The 20,081-nt window shown below is 41.4% G+C and overlaps 1 protein-coding gene across 2 annotated transcripts in view; it reads left to right on the top strand.

Moving 5' to 3' along the window:
• NTRK2 (neurotrophic receptor tyrosine kinase 2) overlaps positions 1 to 20,081 on the top strand; it is a 204,569-nt gene that overhangs the window by 159,357 nt on the left and 25,131 nt on the right. The window lies entirely within an intron of this gene.

The raw sequence follows: 20,081 nt of genomic DNA, 5'->3' as shown, positions 1-20,081 counted from the left end.
TGCTGGGATAACATAACTGTGTGCACTAATTACTGTTGTTGACACTATCTTGGTGCTATGTGGCAAGTCATGTAGTTGACAGCATTTGTCGTTTGCTATCACATTTGTAATTTCATGATTGGAACTTAAGCTGTCAGGTGTTTGTAGCTTGGGAAAGGCAATCCATGGCCAAGCTGTTAATTTACAAACCCTAGAGTTTATCCTGTAAGATAAACTAACTCATCATCTTTAACCACATGTTATGTATCTGCCTCTCACATGACTTGTTGTCAGTGAATTCCTTAGAGATAAAATAAAGGCCTCTTTCTTAGCCACTCAGTTTGGGCTGCTGTGTTAGTAAAGGAGAGTGTCACCTCAGCATCAGTGTTTGTGAGATGTCTGGAAAGAAATTGTCTCTACATCTGGCTGAGGCTGAACAGGGAAGCTACACACAAGAATTATTGATGAATGCTGATTCACTTGACAACTGAGAAGTAAGTCTCCCCTGTTAATGGTCTTTTCTTTCCAAGACAAACCTAGTATTTAGTAAGCATATGATCCAGATTCCTCTTATAAATTGTTATTTTGGAAACTTGGCACTTCGAGTTATTTGATCAATGTAAAACAAGCCTGACTGCACTTTAGAAGTTAGAAAAAATATAGAGGATGGTAATCAGTGCCTCTGTGTGCAAGGACACCAGTGAACACCAAGGGCCAAGGTTTCTTATTTTGCATCTGATTTTGCATATTGCATTTTTGCAGTACTTGTTGGGACTGAAGGCATCTCTGTTCTGTACTTCAGTGTTTACCATTTGTTACACTTAAGAATGAAAGTGTACGCTGAACAGTGACTGTTGCAAAGATCTTTACAATCAGAGGCAGCATTTTTAAACATATGCACTGCTTATTTTTGGAAAAAAATAGTAACTCCCTGCTACATAAAAACTACCTGCAAAAAGGGATAGAAGCTCAGTAATCGTAGGGGCTTCCAGGAAACAACTGAGGCCTGACTTAGGTGCACTGACTCTGGCATCATCTTACCTGCTCATATACCTCTGGATTTAATCCTTGAGTCTTACACATGAGTATTCAAGCAAATCTTCTACCCAGTGAAACGTGGATTTAGAACAAGACCCATGACCTGGAGAAAGCAGCAGTTCACCAAAGGAAATTCTGCGTAACCCGGATAGTCCTTCAATACCTCTCAAAAGACCTCGTTCAAGGGGTACACTGCATTTCCCACTGCCTCTTATACAGAATCACTCTCTTCTTTCCTTCTTCTCTCCATCATCATCACTTACTTTTGAGGTCAAGGAGGGGGTTTGTGTGGTCCACTATGTAACAAAGGAAAAGGAAGAGGAGCAGTGCGAAGAGGGTGCAATCATGGATGTGAGGGAGGGAACAAGTAAGGTGGGCAAGTGTGGTAGTTTGGCCTAGGCCTTCCTTGGTGACCAGTTTGTAACCAAGGAAGGGTCCAGATTTACCCAGTATTCCCTATGATTTTTACGTAAGCCAGGCTATAAGAAGAAAGGAGGAGAGGCCTTTGCTCTCTTTCCTTCCGGCAGCTTTGGAGGTGCAGGTTCCCTGCTGTTGAGTCTGTCGGGTTGGAGAGCGAGGCCTGGTTAGGCCTTGCTGACCTTGGGAGGTGGAGGTTGCCAGCGATCGTTCCAGAGCGACTCTCGGTTGTCCCAAGAAGAGTAGTGAGATATTTCTTTGCTAACTCTTTCAGTTGTTAGATATTGGGCTACTAATCGGGATATATATATATTTTATTTTGGTTTTGTTCCTTTTTCCCTTCCCCCTTCCCATTCCCTTGTGAAATTGTATATATAACCTGTAACTAAGTGTAAATATATTTATATATATATTGCTTTAACTCTTTCTCTTGTTTCGGTTTTTCTTGGTTGTTTTTCTCCCTCTTCTCCCTGAGGTTTGGGGGAGGGGGGGTGACTTCTTGTGGTAAGGTTTGGAGACTTGGCAGGGAGCCAGCTTCAAACCATATCAGCAGGTAAATGTAAAGAAGTGTTAGTAAAAGACACAAACATGAATGAAGGGAGAAGGAAGTAAACAAGTGTCAGAGGGGATAATGTAAAATAACATGGCTACATCCAAGTTGATGGTGTAAGCTTTCAGGGAGATGGTTGGATATGAAACTTCAAGCTGGGTAGTTATTTGTTCTACACAGTAAGAAGAAAAAAAGGATCATTTATCTGGCCTCTCATGTTCCAGCTGGTTCGTAACTGGTGCAGAGGAGGGACAGAGCCACAGCCTGCCACACCATCGTATTTCACAGTGATAAAAGTTGGAAGTTACAGTTGAGCCTGTGAGGTTTTGGCTTGCCCTGCTTGGGCCATATGTGAGCTGATCAGAGCCTGGTCATGAAATAGTCAAGGCAATGATAACTTCCCAGATGGTTACCTGGAGAATTACATCCATGGCAGGCCTAAGTCAGCGATAATACTGGAATGGCACTGACCTACCATAGCCAGTTGTTTGTAGCAGGCTAAGTCTTTTTGACTGCTCAGGCTTAAACACATATGGAGAAGCAATTCATCCCCAACCCTGACAGCTTTATCTGATGCTTGTTGGAGGGATTTACAAAATGTTCTGCAATAAATGGTTTGGCATTTGTGTTTATTGATACACTGGAATTGGTTTTTTGGGATCCTGCCACCCAGTCATGATGTTAGATTTGCCCAAGATTATTATTTATCACTTGCTTCTGTAAGATAAGGATGATCCCAAGTCATTGTGCACTGCTAGATTGTAAACGACATTATGCATTGAATCAGCTCAGTTCTTGAGAGATACCTCAGGGAAGACGGGGAGAGAGCTAAGCCTTGGGCTGGGAATGCATGTGATGTGTGGCCCAGATTGTGCAAGCTTTCTTCTTTCTCCCCAGTTCTTTTTTCCTTTCTTTTTCATTGGGCAGGAGTCTTATAGGTGGGGGAAGCCCTGATGTACATGCTAGCATCCACTGTAACAGCAATAGTTTTCAGTAATCAGACCAGATGAGCCTGGGGACATGAAGAAACTGCAAAGACTTTTCTTACCCAGAACTGCTGTCCACTCCAGGCCAAAGTAAAACAACTGTCAAATAATTGGTTTGGTCTGCGTGCCAAACAGCTCCAGCGACACTATGCTGCTCTGCAGTCCTTGTAGCACAAAGAATCCTTTCACAAAGTTATTTACTTGCAGAGCTTAGGTCTCAGGTTCATTAGGGGCTTTTATTTGTTTTGTTGGTGACTGGTTTTTGTTGTTTGATTCCCAGCCTCCACAGGTCAGAGTTTCCCGTCTTTCACTCAGATACACAGGTATTGCTTCAAAACAGCTTTCAGTGCTTTCAAGTATTGACGCTGAATCATGGAAGCAACTACTTTGTTATTATTTGTTCTTGCACTCAGAGATAATGTATCAGGGCCTTTTAGTCTTCCAGTTCAGGTTTACAAGTGGTTGCTTAGTACTTGGTCTTAAAATATTTTCTGCATTTCTTTATCATAAGCAAAAAGCTTAAAAAAAAAAAAAGGAAAAAAGAAAAAAAGAAGTCATCTTGTCCAGTACTTGGAAAAACTCAACAGGGATATGCTTTAAATATCCAGCCTGGTCAGCCAACTACAGGCTTGAGACAAGATTTTGGATGAAACTGTGATCTCACAAGACTAAGCAAGAGTTTTGCCATTAACTTCATTAGGACCAGAACTTCACCTTCCACGTTTTTGTTTGTCCAGTGCAGGATAGGGACTGTGTTTCTGATTTAGATTTATGGAGCTCAGTTGTGTAATCCCTATTTAGTTATTGTATAACCTACTTGCCTTTATGCAACAGCACAAGGAACAGTGGAGAAAATAAGGACTCCCTTCCTCTCCTTGTACAAATCACTCAAAACTCTGTCAAAAGGCTGGGGCTGTTAGTGATGTTTCCATCTTCCTTTAGGCCTAGTTTGCCCTAAACAGCAGAGAGGTTCACAAATTACAGAATATGCCGAGTTGGAAGGGACTCGCGAGGATCGTCAAGTCCAACTCTAAGCCCTGCACAGGTTCAACCCCAACAGTCACAGCATGTGCCTGAGAGTATCATCCAAACACTTCTTGAACTCTGCCAGGCTTGATGGTGTGACCACTTCCCTGGGGGGCCTGTTCCAGTGCCCAACCACCCTCTGGGTGGAGAACCTTTTTCTAATATCCAACCTAAACCTTCCCTGACACAAAGTCAGGCCATTCTCTTGGGTCCTGTCCCTGGTCACCGCAGAGAAGAGATCAGTGCCTATCCCTCTTCTCCCCCTCCCAAGGAAGTTGTAACTGCAGTGAGGTCTCCCCTCAGTCTCCTCTTCTCCAGGCTGAACAGACCAAGTGACCTCAGCTGCTCCTCATACGGCTTCCCCTCAAGGCCCTTCACCATCTTTGTCGCCCTCCTTTGGATGCTCTCTAAGAGCTTAATATCGTTCTTCTATTGTGGTCCCCAAAACTGCACACAATATTCCAGGTGAGGCTGCACCAGAGCAGAGTGAGACAATCCCCTCCCTTGACTGGCTGGTGATGCTCTGCCTGATGCCCTCAGGACACGGTTGGCCCTCCTGGCTGCCAGGGCACTGCTGACTCAGATTCAACTTGTCATCGACCAGAACTCCAGTCTGTAGGTACATCCAAGGTTGCCCCATCCCAGGTGCAGAATCCAGCACTTTCCATCTGGTTGGTGATTGCCCAGTCCTCTCATTTGTTGAGGTCTCCCTGCAGGGCCTCCCTGCCTTCGAGGGAGTCAATAGCTCCTTCGAGTTTTGTGTCATCTGCAAACTTGCTTAGTGTCCCTTCCAGTCCTGCATCCAAGTCATTTATGAAGATGTGGAAGAGCACAGGACCTAAGATGGAGTCCTGTGGAACCCCACTAGTGACAGGTCACCAGTCTGATGTTACCCCATTCACTGTTACCCTCTGTGCTTGACCCATGAGCCAATTGCTCACCCACCACATGATGTGTTTATCCAGCTGTGTGCTGGGCATTTTGTCCAGAAGGAGGGAAATATAGTTAACAAAGATAAGGAGAAGGCTGAGGTACTTAACACCTACTTTGCCTCAGTTTTTAGCAGTAAGACAGGTGGCCCTCAGAACAACTGGCCTCTAGAGCAGATAGACAGAGACAGAGAGCTGAATAGCCCTCCTGTATTCCAGGAGGACGTAGTTAGCAACTTACTGAGCCAGCTGGATCCTAACAAGTCTATGGGACCAGACGGGATCCATCCCAGGGTGATGAGGGAGCTGGCAGAAGAGCTTGCCAAACCGCTCTCCATCATCTTCCAACAGTCCTGGCTCTCTGGGAAGGTCCCAGATGAGTGGAGGTTGGCGAATGTCACCCCAATCCACAAAAAAGGCTGCAAGCAGGACCCTGGCAACTACAGGCCTGTCAGCCTGACCTCGGTGCCTGGCAGGGTTATGGAGCAGATCATCCTGAGTGTAATCACACAGCACCTTCAGGATGGACAAGGGATTAGACCCAGCCAGCATGGGTTTAGGAGGGGCAGGTCCTGTCTGACCAACCTGATCTCTTTTTACGATCAGGTGACCCACCTGGTGGATGAGGGGAAGGCTGTGGATGTGGGCTATCTAGACTTCAGCAAGGCCTTTGACACTGTCTCCCATAATATACTCCTGGAAAAGCTGGTAGCCCATGGCTTGGACAAGTGTACCCTCTCCTGGATTAGGAGCTGGCTGGAGGGTCGGGCCCAGAGAGTGCTGGTGAATGGAGCTGCATCCAGCTGGCGACCGGTCACCAGTGGTGTTCCCCAGGGGTCTGTGTTGGGTCCAGTCCTGTTTAATATCTTTATTGATGATTTAGATGAGGGGATTGAGTCCATCATCAGCAAATTTGCTGATGACACCAAACTGGGAGGGAGTGTCGACCTGCTGGAAGGCAGGAGGGCTCTGCAGAGGAATCTGGATAGACTTGAGAGATGGGCTGATTCCAATGGGATGAAGTTCAATAAAGCCAAGTGCAGGGTCCTGCACTTTGGCCACAACAACCCCCTGCAGCGCTACAGGCTGGGCACAGAGGGGCTGGAAAGCAGCCAGGCAGAAAGGGACCTGGGGGTACTAATTGACAGGAAGCTCAACATGAGCCAACAGTGTGCCCAGGTGGCCAAGAAGGCCAATGGGATCTTGTCCTGTATCAAAATTGCGTGGCCAGCAGGAGCAGGGAAGTGATCCTTCCCCTGTACTCTGCGTTGGTGAGGCCACACCTTGAGTATTGTGTTCAGTTCTGGGCCCCTCAGTTCAGAAAGGATATGGAGGTGCTGGAGCGGGTCCAGAGAAGAGCAACAAGGCTGGTGAAGGGACTGGAGCATAAGTCCTATGGGGAGAGGCTGAGGGAGCTGGGGTTGTTTAGCCTGGAGAAGAGGAGGCTCAGAGGTGACCTCATCACCGGCTATAACTACCTGAAGGGAAGTTCTAGCCAGGTGGGGGTTGGTCTCTTCTCTCAGGCACTCAGCAATAGGACAAGGGGGCACGGGCTTAAGCTCCGCCAGGGGAAATTTAAGTTGGATATCAGGAGAAAATTCTTTACAGAGAGAGTAATCAGGCATTGGAATGGGCTGCCCAGAGAGGTGGTGGATTCACCATCCCGGGAGATTTTTAAACGCAGATTGGACGTGGCACTGAGTGCCATGATCTAGTAAATGGACTGGATTTGGACCAAGGGTTGGACTCGATGATCTCGGAGGTCTTTTCCAACCCAATCGATTCTATGATTCTATGATTCTATGATTCTATGATTCTATGAAGTATCCTGTGAGAGACAGTATTGAAAGCTTTACTGAAATCCAAACAGATTATATCAACTGGCTTTCCTTGATCAGCCAGGTGGGTGGCCTTGTCATAAAAGGAAATTTGATAAGCAAGATTTTCATCTCATGAAGCCATGGTGGCTGTGACCAAAGACTGCATTGTCTTTCAGGCATCTTTCAATACTTTTAGAATAATATTCTTCATAACTTTACCTGACACTGAAGTGAGAATAACAGGCCTGTGGTTTCTGGGGTCCTCCTTGAAATTAGTTTCCTCCACTGCTGGCACAGATGAGTTAGAAGACCAAGAGGATGCAGTTCAGTATAAAGGATGCAGTTCTGAGGATAAAGTATAAATGACCCCATTTCTCTTTAAAGTCTTCTGCATATTTTGTACCATGTTTTGCTATTTAAGGAGAGCGTGTTGGATATATTCATTATCTTCAGATTGGAAAAAGAGGTATAGGTTACTGAACCTAAGCCTTCCATTCTTGCAGGAAGCTATGCAGTAGGAGTTAAGGATAGGAGCAATAAGAACCTGAGACCTTGTCATGCTACAGGAAAAACCCCAACACTCACTAATACTTTAGCCCCTTCTATGTAAGGCACCAAACCCCATAAAAATTTCAGTCTGCCAGAGAAAAAGAGAAGATGTCAAGAGTGTCAACAGTGTCCTAAGCCCCTAAAGAGAAACTATGCTTGGCAAAAATTCCTGAGAGATTTTAGGAAGTCAGGCACACCTGACACACAGCAGGAGGTGACAGCAATCCCCATCAGTCTTTCCTCTGAAAATTACCTGCTGAGCTGGCAAACTGTGTAACACTAGGTGGGCCCAAGCCAGCTGCACCAGCCAGTGGCATAACTGGAATTTGGTGACACCCTTCAGAGGACATCTGGCTGTGTCACCTGTCCTGAGTGCCTTAGAGCAAAGTGGAAACTGAAGCTGACCCAGAGCCAAATCATACAACAAGAGGGAAAACAAAAAGGCAGTGCAAGTCCTGAAGAAAGACTTCAGTTAAATAAATGAATAAGGAGCGGCCTGCAAAACACTGACAGGGTTTTTCTCAAATGTCTCTCAGGTATACCACAAAATTGGATAGCATCAGTCTTGTGTTGAAGCCTGGATTTCTAACTCCTGAATCACTCCTGTCCTGTCTCGCAGCCGCTTCCGCCGAAGTGGATGCTGCAAATAAGTAGGATCCTGCTGCCAGCACTTTTCACCAGACAGCTGTACCACAGTCTCTCTGTCCTAACAGATGCATTTTTTTTTTAAATCAGCAATCTGAATTAACTCATGACCAATATACACCTACTTGATCACATTATTCTCCTCCCTTTCTAGCCCTTAAATCACAAGTGTATTTAGAGAAAGTATTCCTGTCCCTTATCAGACTGTTTTAGAAGGTTAAAGAAGGCACACTGTCAGGGAAAAAAGTTTCTCCGTTTTTCTTCTCTTCACAGTAGCCTTCTCCAATGACTTTCAGTGTGTGAAAGAGCAGTTTTGGTGTCTCTTTCTGCTACAGACATCACCTGAACTGTGAATAATATTTTCCAAATCAGATTTTGCCCATTCTTGGATTAGAGGTACTTGTCAGCCTCTAATGAAAACATGCTGCACAGTACATCATAGACTTGCATAGGCTGTGTCATTGGCACATGGTCACTGTATTGTTAAACACTGCCTTGGGCCTCTCTCATCTTCCATTCCTTCCAAATGAAGAACATCCTTTTTTTTTTTTTTTAACTTTTTGGTTTCAATCTCTCAATAAATGACTTTGCAGTTCATACTGGCACATTTTGTAACTCTAGTGATTGAGAAAGACTGTTGTTTCTCTTTTATTTTTAACTTCTTTGGGGGGTGCCTTTTTTTTTTCTTTAAATTAAAATTCAAGTCTTGTCCAATTTGGTGATGAGTAAGGAAATAAACAGAATCATGGTACCAAAAAGTAAACAGCTGAGGGAGTGGGAGAGGTTTGTAAGGAAGTTTCCTGAATTTTTTTAGCTTTTTTTTTTAATGTTTTCCTGATAATTTCTGTTTAATGTTAATGTTAAATGAGTATTTTGGGGAAAGATGTCTTTTAAAACATAGTTACCATATATTTTCAATTAAAACAGAAGAAGTTATTGCACTCCTTAGCCTCCCAGGTAGACTTCCAGAGAAACTAAGGGTTACACAATTTGCTATTCCAGGCCAATTTTAAAAATTCATAGATTCTGGACCTTCTTGCTACATAAAAAAGATTGAAACCCCTTTTGAGAAACCATTTTGATGCTTGTGAGTGTTAGAGTCCTCAGCTAGCAGTTCTGATTCTGATCTTCACTTATCAAGGCCAGAGTAGCAGTTTGAAGAACAGTGAAATAACATTAGTATTAGAGGAGTGAAATGGCAAAGAGCATCCTGCTGACTAACCATAGCCCTTTCTTCATGTGTGAACCTAATATTGTAGAGTGCTGTATTTCTGGCAACTGCATAATACACTTTTCTGATGATACTGTATATCGAACATTTTCTAAAAGGTAGGGCTAGTAAAATAATCACCAGAGAGTGGTCTCACTTAAGCTATTTCCAGTACTAAATGTCTATTTGCAAAGAGAATTAATGCATGACAGCAAGGGGCTAAAAAAACAAAAGGCTGGTTTATCATTATTTGGGCTGTAACTAACCAGGCAAACACCATGATACAAATGTTTACAGTGAGGAACAACTGTCTATTCCGAAAGGGCAATAGCAGCAAACACCTTCAGGTCTCAGCTGTCACTGCAGAGATGAATACCTGTGTGTGGGAGTTTGGAGGAGGCTACACTAAAGAAAACAAGAAAGAGTTATTGGGAAGTCAAGCAGCTTGTCAAGGCATCCTCGTAGGTGTGTGTATTGAATTGTCACAGTTTGAAGGCACAGTTTGAAGGCTTTTTATTAGCTGCTATTTTTGCATCCATTGCTCTAAAGGAAATTATCTGCTTCCCTACATGGACTTCTCGGCTTTCCTCCTCCGTCAGAGGCTCATTGCATCATGTGTAGTGCTGGGGAGGACAGAGGGTTCCAGCAGCCCTGGAGGACGTGCACAGATGATTTCATGCAACTGGAAACAATACAGGAAATAATAGGTCAGCTTGAGAGATGTAAATCCAAACCAACTGCCTGAAAGTCAGTGAAGGAGCTCTGAAGTTAAAGTAATATAATCGCAAGAAGAATTAGGCCCAATGATTTTAGAGGGCTTCCTAAAGGTCACCACAATGTCATCGTTTAGAAACTTGTATGCACCAGGACATGGCATTATCCTGATGAAAAAGGATTAGCACCATGGCTTGATGCCTGTTACTACTTGCCCATGCCAGAGTATATTCTGTGGCGTGCAGGAGGCATGCTCTTTCCCCAGCTTTTACTTACACAACTTTGACTGCTGGTGTTTTATCTGGAATTGCAGTTGTCTAACCTGCTCAGTTCTTCACAGAAAACCCAATTTCAGCTTTGTCTCAAGGAAGTACAGTTCCATCTTTTTTAGCACAGCTGTAGTCACCTCCTAAGTGAAGTTTTCTCATCATCTTCACACCAGGGTCATTGGTCCTACTTACAGTTCCGTTTCCATCTGTTTTCACTGACACAGGTCCTGAGAGGGGAGTCCAAGAAAGTTTTCCATGTTACTGTTAGAAGAAGGAACATCAGATGTCCAACATACGTAGTATGCTGTATTTAACAGTGAGGTCTTATTAACATCCATCTTGCAGGATTAATGACTGGTCAGTAATACAGAAAGTGAGATTTTTAACTGGGAGGTTGTGACATATTTCACTTTGCCAGATTTAAGGCCCCTTTCCCAGGAAATATGCAAACGGCAAGACAGTTTCATAGCTTCTGGAGTATATTCTTCTTCAGTCTGTGAGATCAAAGAGTGTAAAGAGGGCAGAAACAAAAACCTGTAATAACGAGGTTGAAAAATGAAGCTAATTAAAAGACAATCTAAAGAAGAGTGACCTTGCTCTGTGACCAGTTACTTGATTACCCATTGAATTTCAGTGCCTAATTATTCCTTTGTAAATCTACCCCCATTAGATTTACACAAACGTGGCTCTCATACAGGATGTCAAGAAATAGGTTCATTTTGAGGAAAAAAGTTCAATCCAGGAGGCAGTACCTAGAAATACATGTTATGCAGAAATCCTGTTTAACTACACTATAGTTAAAAGTATTGAATGTATGTCAACCAAAATATCAAATTGTTTTGAAATTTTCAAATGGAAATTTCTCCCTTTGCTTCTGCTAAATGCATTGCAAATTTACTGTTTGATCCTGTTTTGGTTATAAAACAGATATTAGAGTTTTCAAATTCATGGAAATTTTGGGTTTCCTACATGATTGTTAAAGCATTTTAATGGTGTGGTTTTCAGCTGGGTTACTCCTGCAGTATGCAGCTGATAAGAGCCTTAGGATCCACATGTATGCCTATAGGATAACAGGAAGTTTGCACAGTCAGCGTCACCAGTGGCTGACACAAGCTTTTCTGTTGAGAGGCTCTTAGCACAGATGTTCATTAACTTAAAAAGTCCTTTTAAAATTATACATACAAAACTGAATCATTCTCAAAAATAACCACACATATGGATATAAATTGCAGGAAAGCAGTGATTCACTCATTGAAATTAGCCTTAGGAACTGCAATTTGGAGAGCTTTGCAGAACTCTGATCGTAATCACCCCATTCCATTAAGTAGCAGCACAGCTCTACAAAGCTATTTTTTGCAGGTGCTGAAACAATTTAACAGTTTTTTGATGATTAGCACATAAGAGAGCCATGTCCTCAATCCCATCCCTGTTCACAATTTGCTGGATTGTACTTGGAGTATTGGTAGAGGCTATTTCCATTGAGTTTACTAGAGTCAATGTTTTGTCCAGGGCTTTAGAAAGTGAAAAGTTTATGGGCAGCTTTTTCTACAGACCAGGCAAGAGAAACGATGAATTAATTTCTGTAGTTTTTTCTTCTTGGGCCTTTGTGCAGACTAATAATGCCTTTTAGTAATTATGGAAAGGAACCATGTGTAAATACTGGAGATACTGTACTGTAGTGCAACAGAATGTCACTTTTGTCAGGAAAGCTGGAAAGCAAATTACGGAACTCCAAAGGTTAGCAGCTGAAACTGTTGACTATTTGATGTGTGATGTACACAGTGTGAGGAAAAGATGATGTGGGAACAAAACGAGTAAAAGATCTCTGGGACCACAGTCAGAAACCTGAGCAGCAGCTCTTGGCTTCTGTGCAGAGTACTGGTGCACTCTGTGCAGCCATGCCACTGCCCCACTGATGGTGGGGACAGCACAGAAAGACCACCCAGGGGGAGCAGGACTTAAACTGGACTTCTCCTTTGATGTCTGGTCACAGAATCAGCTCCCAGCAGAGTCTTTGCAGACTTCCAGCTGGAAGGTTTTCTTATGCAAATAACCTCTCTCCTTACACTAGGAAAGCAGTTGCTAGGCAGTTTTCCTAAATATGCATTTTTTACCCTGGGCCTGAAGAACAATGGCACTCTTTTGACTCACAGAACTCAGGAAGCATGGGAAGGAAGAACTACACAATTAGACTGTGAAGTGCTGTGTGTAACAAGACTGGATGAAGAAGATGAGAGGACAGCACCAACTAGGAATAGAGCAGAGCTTACAAACCTGGCTGTGTAGATTCATGTGTGCATAGCAAAGAGCTGCTGGTGGTGATGAAAATGAGGAAGGCCTGTTTGATACTGCAGATCATTTAGATGTTCACTGTCCTCTGAGTCCTTTGTCTGTCTGATAGAACAGCATTGAGTGGAAGGAAAGGGAAGACTTGGGTCAATCTGAGGCTATTGGCATCAGTGACAGAGAACACGGAGACAGAGAACCTACGCTTTAGATTACCTATGTAGCTGTAACACATATGCCTTTGTGAAGTCTTTTCAATACCAGACATGATGAACAGTAACAAAGTTTTTGACAAGTTGTCAGGAACAGCTCTCCAAGTTTCCCAAAAGGTGAGGGCCCTAGAAATTTACTGATACTGCATCTTGCAGTTTCAGGAACTTTGTAATTAGACTTCAGAGATAACTTGTTTTTGCGTTAATCTAGTCTTACATAAAATGGAGCCAAAACACCTGTAAAATCGTTCAAGCTTATTGCTGTGGCCTAACTTTCAGAAGAGATGAAGGCCTGATTTAAGGTGCATGAGGGAATATTCATCTGATACCAAGGACAGGTGTAAAAGAGTTAGAAAAATTGTGGTGACTCAAATGCTTCTGTCTCCATCAGGTGGATAAACAAACCTGCAAAAGAAAAGCCACATGAGTGAGAAATAACTTCATTCTTCCCAGTGTACTGAAATGCTTTCAAGAAAAATACCTAGCCTGCTCTTGAATTTGCTTTGAAAAGTTTCTATTTATTTGACCCTTAAAAGTATCCTTGTAACACTGCTGGCCAGTCCTTGAGGACTTGATGAACTTGCATTAAATTTGATTTACAATAGGATCCTACTTCTCTTCCACTTTATTTCATCCAGGGCTTTATATTGCCACAGTGGTGTCTTAGATGTTTGGACTGGGAGCAGAGTCAGACCCATTGAAGTGCTCAGATAGAGGTGATGCAAATGGAGTTTTAAAACTATTACCTTATTTAGTCTTATATTTGTGTAGTTCTCTGAAGACATATAAAATTTATATTTTCGGCTTTCAAGCAATTTCCCAACATGTATGTGCGTTGGTCAGAAGTTTAACAGTCTGAGTAGATAACCCGTAGTTTAACACCTATGAAAACACTTGAACTTAATTGAAGTTACATCTCCTGTCTTTGCTGATCAATGTAGTTAGCTTTTAGTTGGTATTTTAACTCTTGATTTGACATGTAATCATCATGCTTTTAATTTGCTGTGGCATTTTTTCCTTTGTGACAGTTTTGAGGAAAGACTGTTGGAATTTGGTTTTGTTTACAGTGCTACATTCCTATATGCATTATGTGCCTAGGAACTCTGGAAGTAATAGTGCTTTTTGAGATTAATCTGAGTTTGTCTAAATCACCCTATTCAGAATTGAATCATGAAGACCAGTGATGTGGCAGGCCCCCAGGTCAGAGAAGCAACTAATGAGTGATTTTCAAGAATCTGTATCCTTGCTGACGTAGCAAGTTCAGACCAAACCATTTCCAGCAACATTCCAGAAAATACATGTGGTGCCATTTTTTTCCACACCAGAAATGCTACAACATTGGTTGCTCTAATTACTAAAATAAATCCTTACTTCAATCACTTCCCTACTGGCTAACTCAGAGGAAGCTTAAATTCTTACACTTAAACAAGCAAATAATTGCTGGATTCTATAAGGTATCTTTGCTTTTCTGGACCATATTGCTAATGGCAAGAGTTGTGAACAAGAAATATAATAGGGCAAGATGTATAAATAACCAAGAAGCTAAAGAACAATTCAAGCAAAAGGTCATTGCTGCCTCAGGAGCAAATAAATATGCACTGGCATGACTGCGAGTGTATGAGAGAATTTTGTAAGTGAAAGCAACAGAGCACAAAGAAACCCAACTACTTTAAAGGTAGAGGTGGAAGAAGTTTAAATTATATGCACCTATGATACTTGGGCCTCATGAAACCCTATGTAGTCCTCTGTTCCACATAGCTGCATTCAAGGTTTTCTGTATAACTGCAAGTTCCAGAAGTGAACATTTTAAAATTAATGTAATTTCAATTATTCACATAATCATGTGTTTAGAAACCAGGACCGTAAGGAAGACCTATGGTACAAGACTTTTGATAATAGTGTATAAGGCTGCAGATCTATATCTACAAAAAATAATAATCCTTTGTAATAAAGAAGTACATAATGAAAATAAAACAGATTAAAAGCCTTTTAGAGATAAAGGAACCTTGAGACTGCAATGCTGTAAAGCACAAAATACTGGTTTTTTATTTTGCTGATGAAAATTACTGTGACCTAACCAGTTAGTTTTGTAACCTATACAATTTTTATAGAAGACAGAAAGACACTGGTACATATTCAAAGAATGTAAACTTGTCTACCTTCGAGACCAATGAGCAAACTGACATTGATATCACTGAACCAGGATTTTTACTTTTATTAATTGCACATTTGTAATGGCTTTATATCTGATTTCACTTTTGTGTTCACTGCTGAATCTAAGGGGTGGGGAAAAAAAGAAATCACATCAGCTGTGATCCAATCCTTGCATAGCACAGCATGACGGAAACCAATGTTTTGCTGGAAACGTAAGCTGATGGGGGGTTCAACTGATATGCAAAATATGATGCAATCTGAGCCTCCCTTAAGGAATTATTTTATAACTTCATGTAGTCCCTTCCAAGGCATGTGTGAAGAAAGTCCTTCAGATTATTTTATCACCTGCAAGATTGTCTCTGTAAATCTGGATTAAATGGTGTACACAGAAAGGGAGAAATCTTATCAGAGTGAAGAAATCACTCTCGTTTTCTTTCTCTTTTTCTTTTTTTTTTCTGGTAGCATTTTAAGAAGATAAAGAACTGTTCATTCAATATGTTGTCAGATATTCTTTGATAACACATCAGTGTTGCAATTATTTCAGAGCCAGTATAAATATTACGGGGGGCGAAGGGGGAAAGAGATAAATGAGTGACAGTCATGATGATTACAAATCATTCGTCCTAATGTTTCTGTCATCTACGTTCCTCATACTGCCTCAGCCCAGGCCCACAAAATAAAATTGTGATGTTATCTGGAGAATATGGATTCTTTCCAGATTGATTTACCAGATGCCTTTCATCACCAAGTCTCTTTGAAAGGCTAACTGATAGGCTGGGCTCTTTGCAAATTACTGCTCTGTATGCAGTCCTTTTGCAGTGTTATTTTCTGATGGTGAGATTTAGTGCAGCATACTGGCTGGTACTATCTGTGTAGGAGATTTTTCTTGCTTATGAGCTAAGCAAAGGGCAGGGCCTGCATTCTTGGCAGACTGTCCTAAGCATGAGCTGTTTGTTTTCTGGATTCAACAAGCAGAGTTTTAAATCATCTTTAGCAAAGCAAGACATAGAGAAAAAAGAGAGATCAAAATAGAGCTAAATATGTCATAATTTTGGCAGCACATCTCGTCTTGTCTTCTAGATTAAAAGCACCAATGAAAAAGGGAATTTTGAAGTTTTCAGTTGCGTGACTTTTCCATGCTCCATGAGTATTCTCAAATATTCTTAGACTGGTGTCTCATGCCATATCAGCCATTTTTAGAGAAAAGAATCTAATGTTGAATACTTGTGTGGGAAAAGCATAACTGTGTTACAGTAAAGGTCAATGCCAATACAGAGTGAGTGGAATATGTCTCTCAGCAGAAAACAAATAGATACTACTTGAATCTGCAAAACAGAGCTTAGATATTGTTGAAGATATATAGGCCCAAGATTGCCATTTTCTTCAAAGGGAATTCTATTGAAAGTAATTAAAAATCCATCTTGCGGAATTCTGTCAGTGGGTTTGGAGCTTGCATATGCCCACATATTCAGTATTAACCTTGTTTTCCATCTCGATCAACTTTAGTTAGAATAAAACACTAAATAAAAAAGGAGAAAACTGAAAGCTATGCTGTGTACTACTCACAGTAAAAAGTTCTTCAAATACGGATTTAAGCAGAGCTAAAATGGCATAAACTAGAAAATGCAAATGAGTGTCACAGAGAGGTTTATACAACTTCACTGTAGATTGTGAGACGGAAGGTATGTCTCGTCTACAGACACTGCTAGCTCAAAAACTGTGACATGAGCTTGATGCAGACTGCAAAGCTATTCAGAAGCCAGATGAATATTCCTTTTCTGGGCGTACACTTCTTTGTGCTACTCATAAAGTCCAAGCTAGCTGCCTTAAAGGTAGCTTGTGTTTATATGTACTCAGTTATGTCATTAGGGATATGGAAAACAGCATTATGTTAATTAGCACAGTCAGAAAAAAAAGATATGTAAATAACGCTTCTTTCCTTAGTTATTCCTTTTAATCTGGCAGTATTTTACATCTTAATAGATTTCTTTTAGATGAAAGACAGGAAAAATAGAAAACAAAACAGGAATAGGTCTGGATCTGTTTAGCCTTTGGATTACATAAATAGGCAATTAGTCTGCACCTGTAGTTGAATAACTTCCCATTGTAAGTACAGTTCACAGGGGTATTGATGGATTTAAAAGCTTCCTGAGATTCTCAGAATTCCTGGCTTTAAAATAATTGAGAACTCAAAATTTTGGAAGTACCTCTTTTCTTATTGACCTTCTGCTGCTGCTTTTTCAGCCTTTCTACTCTGAAAAATAGAGAGAATTAGTGGTTAGGATCAGCTTAAGAACTGGGGAAATGTGGATTTTCTTTAAACAGAGGTGCAGAAAGTGGATGGAAGTTGTATCCGTAAATCACAGGAGAAAGTGAGGAGCAATAGGTTGCAAGACTATTGGTGTTTTCACCTCATAAAGGACTCTGGAAGTAAGCAAAAACACTGAAGAAGGAAAGGCTAATGGACAAACAGGGATAGAGTGAAAAGTGCCAAAAAGCATTTCAGATTGACTTTGAAAAGAATACTAAAATAAACAAGAGAAGTTTATATTAACAGTCTCTTGACTGTTTAAATGTCAAGAGTATGAGAAGGAAAGTATTGCCACTACAGACATGATGATGTGGGAAGGACAGTTAGTTTGGCCTGGAAGCAAAATTTATTCTTAACATCAGGTCTTGAAAGGAGAGTGATAAATATGAAGATATAGGCAAAGTGGCTAATGGGACTAAGAACATGTGAAAGCTAAACCCAGAGCAGGTATAGAGAAGAGATCCTCAAGGAGTGAGGTACAATGACAGCCTGTTTTATGGTTGGAGACAAAGAGGTCAGTAAACTCTTCAAGTAGCATGAACCAGCCCTGATGCCTAAAGTAGAGGTCCTGCTCTCCTGTTGGTCTTGACAGCTAATTTCTGCATCATCTGCTTTTCTGCACCAGCACAGGTGTTTCTTCATCCACTGAAATAACTTTGTTAATTAAACAATCCATCTGAAAAACAAGCAATTTTTTTCCCCCTGGTTGCAGAGTAGACAGAATACTTCTCCAAACCGAAGCACAGTACAAGGGCATTCCTGATTAAGATCTTTGTTGAAGGATAGTCTAAAGGAACTGTGCTATATGAGTGCATCAAAAGAATAAAATAAACATTAGGGATGAAAGAATTTAAGCAAGAGACTTGAAAAGATTTGTCTCAGAGGAATGGGGTTCTTTGACAGCCTGTAAACTGGGAAGAAAATTGTCTCATTTTAAGGTGGTACTGTCCAATTTATGAAGAGAATGATTTGATGTAGATGAATTGTGTGATAGGGTACAAGAGGACCACAGGACTCGGTGTGCCCCATGTAATTCTTAGCAGGTACCTTGAAGCATATAAAGAACCAAAACTCCTGATAGTGTCAGAAGTATTTGGTTCATCAGAGTGCCAACATGAGAAGCAATTTGAAGCATAGATATTTTATTTTGTCTAGATCAATTTACTCCATCTTTAGTTTGCAGGTTGGTTCCAGTTCTACAGATGCTTCTGTTTGACCTTGGCTGAAGGAAATATTGCTTTGACCTTGTTTCCCCATATCCTGCATTTGTTATTAGTTAAAGTCAGAAGATCTTAAAGGATGAAAACATGTAAATAGATCTGCTTCTGCTCCAGCTATATCTGCTTTCTATTGTCTTCACATTTTCTTTTTTTGTTGTTGTTTTTTTTTTCAAGATGGGTGACAGTCAAACTTACCTCTTCAGCCTGTGCCCATCTCAGAACATGAATGGCTTCTGTCGGTGACAAGGTTTATTGTGGCCCTGGTTCAGTGAGGTGGAAGCTCACTTTAGGTCAAAACACTACAGCTTCACCTGCAAAGGGGAACACTGGGGCTTCCACCCTGGATTATGCTGGGTTCTCCCTGGAGTTTTAATATATAGCAGATTCGTCACATTCATTATTGTGTATTATATGCCATGCTCCGAACTTCTTTCACAGAGAGCTCAAAGCCATTACAACCTTAGCCACTCTGGAGCATTCAATTTCCAAAAGTCTGTTCAAGTTCTGGAGATTCCCAATGCGATGATAAAGTCCAGCAACCCAACACTGATATGAGAAACAGGACACTCAGTCAGGCAGTCTTCCTCCATCTTGCATGGTGGAGATGGGGGAATGGATAAAGGCTAATTTTTCTAATGGATGTAACACCAGAAGATGTAATAAAACAAACCTATACCTGTTGTTCCCAAAAGGTGAATGGTATTTTTCTTTCAATCCACCTTCCCAGTAGCTTCCACAACTTCTAGAGAAAAAATAATATTCTCTTAGAAAGGGACTAATGGAAGTTACCTTGAAGTTCACTTAATGGTTCATTCTTTCTTCTATTGCTGAGGCTAGGACCCTGCATTTTTTTGGTCTTGCACTTCATTGCAAGCATTGGGAGCCTTGAATAGCAGGAAACACAAGTCGCAGAGTGGCTACAGAAATTTTGCTCCGCCTTGAAATCCCAGAGACTATCACTCTGCAACTGTAATTTTAATTATATAGGATGATTCTGTGCCTTTTAAAGAGCAACTACTCAGAATTTAAAAGGAGTCTGGAGACTTCTGGGGGCAGGCAAGTTAGATTATAGTTATTACCAGACAGCTATTTCAAGATTACTACTCTCTGAATTAGCAAATCCCCTACCCCCATGAAACACAAACAAAACAATGAGTTTACTTGTCCTTCCAAGATTCTTCTGGTGTTCAACTTGTAACTTGCAATTTGCAACCCTTCACCTCAACACTTTCTCTGTAGGAAAAAACCTGATCTTTAAAGTTTCCAGTATGTCAGATTAAGGTCCTGAAATTAAAAGACATAGATACTCATTTGGTTTCAATAATTTTTGATGTGTAAATGCTAAAATTGTTTCTTTCATGTGCATGAAAGAGTGGGGTGGGGAAGGGAGGCATTGGGAGAGTGGGGGGAGGTGTGCATAACTAAATCTGTGTTGATTTTTTCCGGTTTTGTGAAACTCCACCTGGAGTGCTGCATCCAGCTCTGTGGCCTTGTAACTAAAAGGGCTACAAGAGAGCTGGAGAGGGACTTTTTACAAGCACAGGTAGTGATAGGACAAGGGGAAATGTCTTTAAACTGAAAGAGGGTAGGTTTAATTTAGATATTAGGAAGAAATTCTTTACTGTGTGGGTGGCGAGGTTGCCCAGAGAAGTTGTGGATGCCCCATCCCTGGAAATGTTCAAGGCCAGATTGGATGGGGCTTTAAGCAATCTGGTCTAGTGGAAGTTGTCCCTGCCCATGGCAAGGGGATTGGAACTATGTTAAGG

This window comes from Pipra filicauda, unplaced genomic scaffold (genome assembly GCF_003945595.2).
Source record: "Pipra filicauda isolate LSUMZ 115617 unplaced genomic scaffold, ASM394559v2 scaffold191_size1418713_pilon, whole genome shotgun sequence".
NCBI lineage: Eukaryota > Metazoa > Chordata > Aves > Passeriformes > Pipridae > Pipra > Pipra filicauda.
This window is presented reverse-complemented; position numbering and strand designations above follow the sequence as displayed.